General features: G+C 39.2%; 1 long non-coding RNA gene across 1 annotated transcript; it reads left to right on the top strand.

The window, feature by feature from the left end:
* Nucleotides 1–7,020: 7,020 nt before the first annotated feature.
* LOC115495054 (uncharacterized) lies at nt 7,021–11,673 on the top strand. Its single transcript, XR_003960130.4, has 2 exons — nt 7,021–8,003; nt 11,153–11,673. It is a non-coding gene; the product is annotated as an uncharacterized lncRNA (long non-coding RNA).
* Nucleotides 11,674–11,977: the final 304 nt, after the last annotated feature.

Below are 11,977 nucleotides of genomic sequence, written 5' to 3' on the forward strand. Positions count from 1 at the left end.
CACCAGGAGAGTTTAAGGTTAATGCTTTGTTTGCACACCAGTTCAGGAGTAGAGGCATAGAAATCAATCAAGCCCTAAAGCTGAAGGCTCTGAAATTCAAAGCACAAGTTTGTGGGTCACCTTGGGATCAGTGCTGTCCTCTGCACTAAAGCAAAACCCATTTTACATGGGCATATACTGATAGGACAAGGGGGACTAAGCTTCGTTTAGACTGAAATAGGGTAGGTTTGGATTGGATATTAAGAAGCAATTCTTCATTGAAAGGGTGGTGAGGCACTGGAACAGGTGTCCCAGAAAAACTGTGGATGCCTCACCCACAGTTGTTCAAGGCCAGATTGGATAGAGCTTGGAGCAACATTGTCCAGTGGAAGGTGTCCTTGCCCGTGGCCAATCATGTGGAACTAGATGCCCTTAAAGTCCATTCCAATCCAAACCATTCTATGAATCTATGATATGCCAATTTATTTTTCAATTAATCACATGAAGAAACCTCATAAAGAGAATTAATTAACCACTGCTCATTTCTCAGAGTTACATCAAGTTCAGTGATGTAGAAGAGTGATTTAGATTCAGCTTTAAGTCTATATCTGCTAATAAACCAGAATTTTCTTCCTCAGCCCATAGAGCACAAGGTTATTCTTACTTTCAAGAATGACACTCTTGATCATCCTGGCTTCCTTTGGGAAGAAAGCGATCAAAACAGCTAGGTGAAATAGAGTTATCACCATGATTTTAAACTAGCTGATTGAAGTTTCTTTTGAACCTTGCCTCCATTTTTAATCTTCTTTTATAAGTGTCTCAAAGACAAAGATGGCCCAGGGCTGGCTCTAGACTAATAGCCAGAACTCAGTTTTAGATCTGAGGAATGTCAGAAGAACAATCATCTTTGACATGTTTCTAGACTGTCATTGGACCTTCCACCAATATGTAAGGTAGATGGACAAAAGAGCAAAACCACCAAAACTGCAATCCTGACTTATTTTAGAGGAAAAAATCCATTTCGATGCCAGTTTTTGACACACTAATCAAATCCCAGTAAAATCCCTTCTTAGCTTCTAAAACATGGTTGAGCTGTGATAGAAGAAAATTATAGAAATGTATTTCCAAAGATCCTTCAGCTTCTGTAAAAGACAAAAATAATGTGAATGTATGGAGTTAATGTAACCTAGCCTGGGCAAATGCAATCTCTATCAGTCTTGAATGGTTAATCCATAGACAAGCCTGCTAATGAGTCTGCTATTCTGCTGAGGTTAATGAGCCCTTGAGCATCTGGTGAATGCACAGACACTTAGCAATTAATGTCTTTTATTCAAACCACAGGCTAGACAGCAGCTGATTCTCCATTTTTACTATATTGTTACCATAGTACCTTGCATGCCAGCTCTGAGCCTGCATGTGCTGGTTATGTTGGTTAAGAATGAATTCCTTCACCTGTATCCTGAGCTCAGTGATAAGGCCTTGTGGGCTGAATTTGAACCACAGTGTCTTCTTTCAGGTCTTTGTGGCTTGCTTAGTAATGTATGCATGCATGTCCACAAATCTCAGAAATTAACTCTTCCTCAAGCAAGAGCAATTCAGTTCAACCATCAAAGGTCAAACAGGATAGTCAATGTAGCGATAAAATAGGCTCTAGAAAGCTATTTTCTATTCCCCATTAGCAATACCAAGACAGCAGAAAATATGCATACTAGAGCAGTATTCCTTCCTGGTATTCACTGCTTGCAGGATATGTTTGCTCCTGGAACACAAAGTACATATGGGAAGTACAGGATTTTAAATTGCCTTTGTGCCACTGGAAGAAGCTGTACCTGAAAAACAATTAATATGTAATGAAAGAGTGGGGAGAAAGGAAAAATAAAAACAAATACTTTTGCTCCCCCTTAATGGATGATGAAAATGAAGTTCAGGAGGAAGTAAGCACATCATCCATTTTCAGCTACTTTAGCATCAACTTGCACGGTCTGAATTGTCCCCTGGAGGATCCTACTTCTTGTCATTGGCTGTATGTGGAAATTGCCTGCCTTACTTATTGCCTTTGGACTCTAAATTGTAGCTAAGATAAATCACCACAACAGCCTAAAATAAATGTTATATATATATACTTCAAACAAGCCAAGGGTTCTATTCCAGAGCGACAGCTGCTTCCCCTGGGATGACTCTAGTGACTCTTAATCCTAGTTACTCATCCCACCCCTCTGTCAACACGTAAATGTCTCAGCTGGGACATTGCAACTGCAAATGAGACGGCAACTGTGCTGTCATACTTCACCTGAACTGTGCTTGTTCAGGTAAAAGGGCTTCCCTTAATAAACTAGGCTGGCACCTGTGAAAATCAAGTCTTATTTAAAATGAGATTGTGGTAGAACACATACAACAACCAAGCCACATTATCCTTGCCCTGGTTTCTGTTGTACATACAGCTGCTGTTATTCATATAACCTATATAGGAAGGTTCATATACTCAGACTGAAAACACTAAAAAAAAAAAAAAAATCACATTTAACAGCAATCTAATTTTTAATGCAACTTACACAAATACATTTATTGGGGCACATGGATAGACCTTCTGACCCTAGACTAAGATTCAGATATTATCACATTTCTAAGCACATTGAAGTTAAGAGCCATCGGTTTACTCCATGGTTTTAATTCAAGAATCACCTCAGTTTTCAAAAAAGCATATATAAATTTCCTAAGTAAGTACACAATGTAATTAAAAGCTAAACAAGAGCATCATTAAGACAAATATGCATAAAAAAATGCAACTATGTCTTCGAGTGCTTTAAGCTATTCAAGAGCCGTGTAAAGAGTGTCCTAACTCATCCAATAAAATAGATTACTGGTCCTGAATCATGTATCATTTATATTATACTTTGGATATTTTTTGCATTTTTTTGATGTTGTGAAGTGCTTGAGTTATGTCTTTCTGCTGTGAAAAGCAACTCATTATAAAATGATCCAGGAAGATAACAGGATAATGTATGCATTTCCAAATAGGAAATCTTTATTTCTTCTTTATTCAGCTTGAGGGTAGAGATCCCAAAGCTTGTTCTCAAATGATCTTCATCTAGGTCAGTTGGCCTAATAACAGCAATTTGTTATTCATTACTCAATTTTAATTAATCTTCTTTAATGAAAATCACTATTAAACTGCTCTAAGATTTTATTTTTCATTGAGAATTGAGTTAACCTTATCTGAAATGAACAGAAACAGGTACTAAATTAGTTCTTCAGCATTTTCTGAGAGCAAACATTTTGAGATGGGACTGATACTATATGGTGTGGAATATACCTTCGGGAATTTCCTTTGGAGAGCTTGAATCAACTGTCCTGGCTATGTCTGCTCCCAAACTCTTGCACACCACTTTCTTAATCCCTTTGGGGATAGAGTGAAAAAATAGAAAGCTTTGAGGATGTGCAAGCTTTGTTCATTAGTAGATAAAGCATTGCTGTATTATCAACAATAACAAATTACGGGTTTATCCACAAATCCAAAACTTTGAACCATAAGGGCTCCTACAAAGAATGTTAACTGCATCCCAGCCAGACCTCTTACAATCATGAAAAGAAATACTGAAAGGTTTTTGTACATATACAGAGACATGTACTTAATTATGTTTGTGTCCAACAGTTTCCTAAACAACAGACATTCCTCATCCCTCAAGTACAGCTATTTTCATTATTATCTTAGTGCCCTAATGTTTTTGCTCCTACAGTAGCACAGAAGTCACCCAGCCATGTGAGTATAAAAATCTACCTGCACTGTTAGAGAGCAAACTGACCAAAGGCCAGTTTGATGCAATTTTTAAATAGAAAAAAATTATAAATAGGCCACCCTTAATACATCAGGACGTTTGACTATAGATGTATACTGATATCTTTTATCTTTATTTACTTAACTATTTCAGAATAAAGACATGGCTCGGTTTTATTTACTGTTTCGCTCCTGCAGCAGTAATTGCATGCTTTCACATGGTTTTCACTTAGATTCATTGACAAAATACAAGGTGATTCTAAGAAGAAGATTTATCTAGACGCTGATTGATTTTGCCATAATTTAAAGTAATGTTTCATCTTCCTGGGATTTTACTTACATATCTCAGTTGACAATGCTTTCTCATGAACACAGACAAAAGTACCCAGAACAGTTTTATGATAGTCTGCTATGTTGCTATTGCTCTTTCAGAATGATGCTCCTATTTCGGAGGCACTTAGGGGTAAAGTGAGTGTTCTGTGAAGGCTGATTTAATCTTCTGTGCTGCCTTAACAGGCCAGTACCTGGGCTGCTCTGACTATCATTTAGAAATCTTTCATATACACTCTCCAGTTTTTAAGGTTTAGGAATACTTACTTGATAGTAACATTTTTTCAGCTTTGGCTGTTGGGGATGAAACTTAGAGTTTCCACACTGCATATGTGCTAATAAATTGGCATTGTAGAATATGTGATCATTTTCATAATGGAGAGGAAGTGTTTTTCAGCTGTTAGGAGTAAGAACTGTGTTAACTCTTTGTGCCCCCATAAGTGTTTTCCTCTGCAGAGGATACAGTACCTGGAAAGGAAGAAATATTTTGAAGTCCTTAAAATTAATACAAAGTATTTTTCTACGATTAAACAATCTAGTATGTTTTAATAAATCCCAAACCATTTATTATCATTGCAATGGCTGATTTTTAGTAGTTTTATCCTTGGGACAACAATATCACACTTACAATAGGTAAATCTTAGGTGTTTCTACTCTAGCAAAAAACAAAGCCATTTATTATATTTACAGATAAGTATACCTACATTTCTTTGTGCTGATTTTGCAGCAGATGAGATATGTCCTAAAATTACACTAGAATACTAGATGTTATGCTAGTATCCTAGAAGCACATGGGTGCAGTGATAATAAATATATTTAAATAAACATATACCTATGTAATACCTATGTAATATAGGTGTTTCAATACTCAGCAGTTCAATTGTTCATATATCTCATTTCTTTTTTTTATAGTGTGCATAAATAGGACATGCACTTTGCAACACACATGGATAGACATGAACCAAATGTTTCAGGAATACCTGAAATACTTTAACATCTGCATTTTCTGCTACTCAGGTTCAAGAAGTATTAATGAAGCAATGCTCAACATATGTTCACTCTCAAGCCTCTCTGTGGCGTGCCAAACTGAGTGCCCAAACCAGTCATGTTGGGATTTGACAGTGTCACAGGACTGAGCCTCATCCGTGCTTACACCGTGTGTGTGCAACATCACTGAGGTGTTGCACTGGTGAGTCAGGGACACTGGTGACTAGGGGTCAGACATCTCCACTTTTCAATCTGTCCCTGCCAACCTTCATCCAGGGCCTTTGTAAAGGAGAATTACAAGGTTTGTTTCAGTTGATTGCCTCCATTTATGTCTTGCACTCCAAAACTGAGATGTTAAATTTTTTATTTTCCAACCTAATTTTCCATCGTCTCTAAAGGTGGCTTCTTTAGCCTTCCTCCACTGATAACAAAATGACTGCCATTAAATTCACTGTCTCCTCTCCTGCTGTCCTTCACACTCAATTGATCTGGACCTGAATGGGTGCTAAAAACATAGGGAAACTATTAAAATTTTCTTTTCCAGGCACCACAAGAAAAGGAAGTACAGTAGTTTCAACTATTAATTTGGCAACACAGACAAATTTACCTTAAATTGGAAGTAGATTTTTTCTCTCCTAAAGGGAAAAAATCTTTGCTTATTTCTTTGCATATATTTAAATATCAATGTTGCACAAACATGTTTCAGATTAAAAACTACTGAAGTGCAAGAACTAAAGGAAAGTTCAATAGTAATGTAAGTGCAGCACAAACTTCTGCATAATACTTAGCTGTAGTATAACCTACATATTTACACCATGAACAAATCTGGTTTTCTTTCTTTAAGATAAAGAATCTGAAGGACATAGGAATCAGTCATTTGGGCACTGGGTAGCCCAGTCTCTGGAGATCTTCTCAGTCAGAAACATTCAAGTCAAGCATCAGGGAGAGGAGCAACACGTCTTCCATGGAAAAACCAAAAAATCTGCAGAGAAGCTTTAGCCTACTCTGATTCAGAGAGGACTTTTGTGCTTGTACACAATGGCCATTGGGACTGAAGACATTGGTTACAGCTAGAAAGAGGCAGAAACTTCGTTTCATTAAGTGATACCAAAGGGAGATGTGCAGCCCCTCCGCATTTGTCTGGCTGTATCTGAGTTTGTGTTATTTTATGCAGTAGTGCACTTAGTGGGAAGCAATTACTCTGCTCCATTTGTTGGCCTCTGGTCCTAGCAACAGTGGCAAAATTATCTTTGAACAAGGTCTTTTTATAGGAATCATGAATATTTCTTTATCCTATAATCTCTGTACAGAAAAATCTCCCATCTGTGAATGATTTGATTTACCAATATGTCTTTTTTACTTGATAAAGGCAGGAGGTTCCTTTTAGCCCAGCCGGGCTGACAGCTACTGTAGCATTTCAAGATATGCTTTTGACAACAATGTTTTAGCAATTAAGGGCCAACAGTGCATGACTTATCTCTTAGTCTTACTTTTTCATAATCAAGCCTGCAGTGGCAATGTTTTCTGTTAGCTTTTTGGGGACTTGTTTCTCCTTGGGATCACACTTGCTCTTGGCTTCATAGCCCTGCAGGCTGACTGACATGGGTGCATGGTCATCCTGTTATTTTCTTGTGTGTGCTGTACACAGCCATTTCCAAACAAAGCACAGCGTGCTAACGAAGGACATCTGCAGTTTATAAAAAGACATTTTCTGAGGCAAGATCAATGCTACACCCGTGAAGTGACAGGCAGGTTAGAGCAGTCACTGTAGATATGTCCCCTGGGGCATCAAGCATTGATCTGATGTGGATCACACACTCTACAGCTTAATCATAGAATCATAGAATAGTATGGGTCAGAAGGGACCTTTAAATGTCATCTAGTGACATCTCCCTGCAATGATAAGGGACATCTTTCAGTAAATCAGGTTGCTCAGAGACCCATCCAACCTGACCTGGAATGTTTACAGGAATGGGGCATCCACCACCTCTTTGGGTTACCCATGCCAATGTTTCACCACCCTAAATGTAAAAAATGTCTTCCTTATATCTAGTCTGAATCAACACTCTTTTAGTTTAAAACCCTTTCCCTTTATCCTATCACTTATCCCTTGTAAAAAGTCCCTCTATGGCTCTCTTGTAGCCGTCTTCAGGTACTGGGAAGCTGCTATAAGTCTACCCCAGATCTTTCTCTTCTGCAGGCTGAGCAGCCTCAACTCTCTCAGCCTGCCTTCATAGGGGAGGGTGGTCCAGCCTGCTCCTCATCCTCGTGGCCCTCCTATGAATTGCCCAACAGGTCCATGTCTTCCCAGTGCCGAGTGGGGTGCCCGGGCGGGATCTGCCCCTCAGAGCGGTCAGAGCCCTGGAGAAGACAAGACCCGATGCGTCCCCAGGCGGGGGGGGCGGAAGCTGCCAACAGACGCCCCGCGTCCCCCTCTTCTCAGGCTGTTGTCCCGCTTGTCCCAGCATGAACAGACAAAAGACTCGTTTCTAGGACGAATCAGCTCCTGGAGGTGCAGAGAATTCCCCATTTGAACTACAGAGGGAGCCCGGGGCTCTGCTTTGGAGAGCAGGAGAGCCGCGGGCTCGGCCGCGTCCAGGCGCGGCCTCAGGGAGCTTTCCTCTCCTCCTGCCGGAGAGCGGGAACCCCCGCGGGCAGGCCCTGCCGCGGGGCACAGAGAGCTGGGGCGTCAGCGGTGTGCACCGCGGATCTAGCTGCCCTCTCGAGTCCCGCTCGCATTCTGCACACTGCACATTCGCCAGCTCTAATCATTAAAATGTTTTTTGCGTGGTTTGCGAGTAAACGAAACCGCGGGGGGGCTGCTTCAGGCTCCCAGAACGTAACTCAGTGAGCGGTGAGATGGCTGGTCTTAATAGAAGCATAAACTTCTGCAATACGGTGGAAACTTCTGCTCCTTTGTTTTCCCTGTGAGGTAAACAATTTCTGTCTGATTTTATCCCTGGTGCGGATTCCTGTAAAGCCTGAATACGATTTGCATTGCTCATCTGTCTGCACATTTTGTAGCGTTTATGGCAGTATGTTATCACGTGCAATAGCGTCAAGATTTAAACACCAGGAACGGAAACCATACAAAGAAAGAGATATGTGTGAGAAATAAATATGAGGGATAGAGTTTGTGGAGCTTTGTTTTAATTTTATAATCATTCCTTGAAACAGAACCAGGGTTAATAATCTAAACCAAAAGCATACAAATGAGGTATGTCTCAATGTCATATTATCTCATATTCTTATTAAAATCTTCAATATTACATTCTTTTGTGATTAGGACCAGAGGGTTCAGTCTGCTAAAAAAGAAAGATATCAGTAAAAGTACTCATCTCCTTAATAAAGTGTATTCCAAAAAGATAATTCAGGTTCACACAGAGCTAAATATGCCTTATATTCAGTACCGTCATGGCAAGTTAAAATATAGTTGAGATTAATAAAGCACAGCAGAGTAGGAACAAATCATCTTTATCAATTCAAAGCCATCTTTTTTTAACTTGGTGGAAATTAAGGAAGAATCATAATTAATTGGTATCTGGACCAGATGCAGAAGACGATTTCTTGAATTACATCACTTCCATCTTATCTCTAATCTTTTTAAGCCTTTTTTACCCAAAGGGCCTTTTCAGACATGCTAAACTGGCAGTATTATAAGGCTGCAGCAGGACAGTATTGCTATTCCAGTGATTTATAACCAAATACTTTACTTATTAGCAAAGGCTAATACTGGATCCATCAGTCCAGACGCAAGTAAATTAGCCATTAACTTTCTGACACCTAGCATAAAACAACCAGTTAAGTCTAGCCATCCAAGCAATTAATTTAGGTTCTCTTTGTGGACACCATGGGGATTTTAAAGTGGGCTGAAACTACCTGTGTATCTCTGTTGACTAATTTATATTAAATGCCCATTATTTAGACTATTGAAGCTAGGGAAAAATTAACTTTCCTCTCTTAGCTCTAGTAGGACCCATGTTCACACAGGTATGTAAGTGTCTGCTCCTAGAGGTTTCAGTGGAAGATACTTCAAGGTCTATGCCTAGGTGGCTTCTACATAACACTTTTGACCTTTAGATTATAAATTATTTCACAGAGGAAAACATCAACTTTGTTACTAAATTTTATATTGGGAAACTAAGGTACAGGTTAAAATTAATTATGTAATATCCTGTGAATACTGGATTGAAGATTCCTGTGAGGGAAATTATTTGGTCACTCTCCTTTCCAAAACTCAAGAGCATCCAGGGGAACTGGTATACAAGAGATTCAAAACAAAATGTGAGTGGGAGCTGCACCCTGGCAAGTGAATCACTGCCAGGGTGCAGCCAGGACTGCCTCACAGAAGGAGGGAAGCTGAAAGTGGAGGGTAATAGCAAGACAGGCAGAGGCAGTGCCCTCACTGGGAGGAAGACAGTCCCTTCCCTTGGTACCCAAGCAGAGTGGCTCTGGGGAAGCCAGGGTCCTCTCAGAGCCCAGTGACTACCAGACAGGCTTGCAGAGATGAAGCAAATCTGAGGATATTCAAGGCAGCAAACCAGGGCCAGTGAAGAAGTTCTGATGATGCGCGGACAAATATTCCTTTGCACCATACATAAGTAAACTGAGGACCTGTCCCTGTCACTTCATAGTACAGATGCTAAAAGTTGAGCGAGCTGAAAAAACTAACAGGCAAAATTCATGAGGTAAAAAAACCTATCAAGAGCTGTTAAATTCAGCACTCCCATCTTCAGTGAAGAAAGTCTTGGTACTTTGACTTATTGGAGCCTTATTGGAGTGGATTAATTCAGGAATATCAGTTCCACATTCATCCCAATCCTAACCTTCCCTAAGCTCCTGCCACCAGAGCACCATTGAATAACACTGCCAGCTTGGCCAGGCAGGCAGAACTGTGGCACAGTACTCCAGGTGTATGCTCTTGGCACAGCTCACAGGTGGCTACCAACACCTCCTCCCTCGTGGCTGGCAGCTCATGAGCCATTGTAACTCAACTCCTTCTTTGTTGTATGGAGAAATGCTTCAGTTATACCTCCTCTACAAACAGGCTTCATATTCTGTGTTTGAAGGATTTAGGTTTATTCTAATTACTGGGTTTTTTTCCTTGTGTTTAAGGCTGTTTTGTCTGCCTGGGGTGATGACAGCCAAACTGAAATGTTGATATATCTATATTAAGAAAATGGATGTATCTCCTTTTTTACCAATTAATTAAACCGATTATTTTTATCGTTATGCTCCCACAATACTACTTGCCTATGAAAATGCATATAAACTTACCATGATTTTAGTCTTTATGCTTTTATTTGGTTTATGCTCTTTTTTTGTTTGTTTTTTGAGGAGGAACACAACAGAGTTCTTTTAGCCCTTCCCAGTTCCTTCCAAATCCATTTGCCAGATACGTCTACATCTGAAAGTCAAGAAGAAATCCAGAAACATTGCATTTTTACTATAAATATGGACTGAAAGGACAGTTTGGAAACAGGGGAAAGGCTGCAGTGCCAATCACTTCACTGCTTTTCTGGTGGCTCCCTATTCTTCTGGATTTTTGCCATTTAGAAAGAGTGATCAGGTTGGATTTTTTCATAGCTTGGCTGATTAAAGGAGATTATGTTTTTGTAAAGAGAAATTCTAGAAACTGTAAACAGATATTCTGCTCCACTTTCCACCCAACAATTTTAAAAAAGGTCAAAGCTGTCTTCATCAAGAGAGGCATTGTTTACAGAAATATAGATTTAATTGTTTTATGTATAGTTTCTTTTTGAAATCAGAGGAAGAGATCTTAAAAGATACTCTTAAATACTCTCATCTATTTTGCTGCCAAGGCAAATTTACTTCTACCACATATTTGCTAGTGCAGTACTCAAATAACAGTGCTTGGAGCTGCTTCTGTCACAACCATGAAGCATCACTCACTCTTTCAGCAATGGCACCTTCTGCTCCCTATAGCCTAGAACAAGATTCTTCCAGGGTTCCCAGTAGATAGTTCAACCAAGTAAATTCAAAATAACAAGTATTTGTCTGCAATCCACACAGATGCTTCTTGTCTTTTTTTGTTCATTTTATTTCTCTTTTTTGGTATAGCTCCAGTCAGGATCAAAACTGGGGATTACCACAAATTGTGCAGGACTGGACTTTAGGAGGTCCTCAAAAGACTACATCTAAGAGTGCTGCAGGTCACAGGAGAAAATGCATTGATAATAAAATCCTTCAGCTGGGAAGAGATCAAATACAACATGGATCACCAAACTACTTCAGTGCTATCCCAAAATTACTTTTGCATGTAGCAATGGCAGCATGAATATTTAGGAAGAAAACCTGGAGGAGGTGCATGTTTCATCAATAAACTTATTAAGTTAATCATTTTTATACTCACAAGAAACTGGTATTTGTTGCCTGTGTGTCTTTGAATGCTTGTTGGTTTATTTAAAAATGTTTGCAAGTCCTGAACTTCACATTATTCTTGTTTCTCATTATCAGTTAATTGCCATCATTAATCATTGTTTTCTTGATTAAAAAGTAACAGTCAGTTCAATACCATGTGATATGGATGACTAATCACAACTCAGGAGTAATAAAGAGTTGAAATAAGTGTTCACGAACAAGTTGTCATCTGTAATTTGTCCTCATAAGCTAGTTGGCAAATACTTATGTGCAATGAATACTTCTATACAAATTAAGATGATCTTGAATATGATTTATAAACAGGGGAAAATAGTTGAATTAGTCTCATATTTCATTTGCAATAAATAATTTGGACAAATACAGTTATCAGAGGGGGGAGCAGAAGGCCTTTATGGAAATTATCTACAATGCAAAGGAGTTGAAAATCACTTTTTTTATTGCCTTATGCTATCAAATTTTTAAAGTGCCAGGTGCTGACAGAATTTAGCAGTGCTGTTCCATAAC

This window comes from Taeniopygia guttata, chromosome 1 (genome assembly GCF_048771995.1).
Source record: "Taeniopygia guttata chromosome 1, bTaeGut7.mat, whole genome shotgun sequence".
NCBI classification, from domain to species: domain Eukaryota; kingdom Metazoa; phylum Chordata; class Aves; order Passeriformes; family Estrildidae; genus Taeniopygia; species Taeniopygia guttata.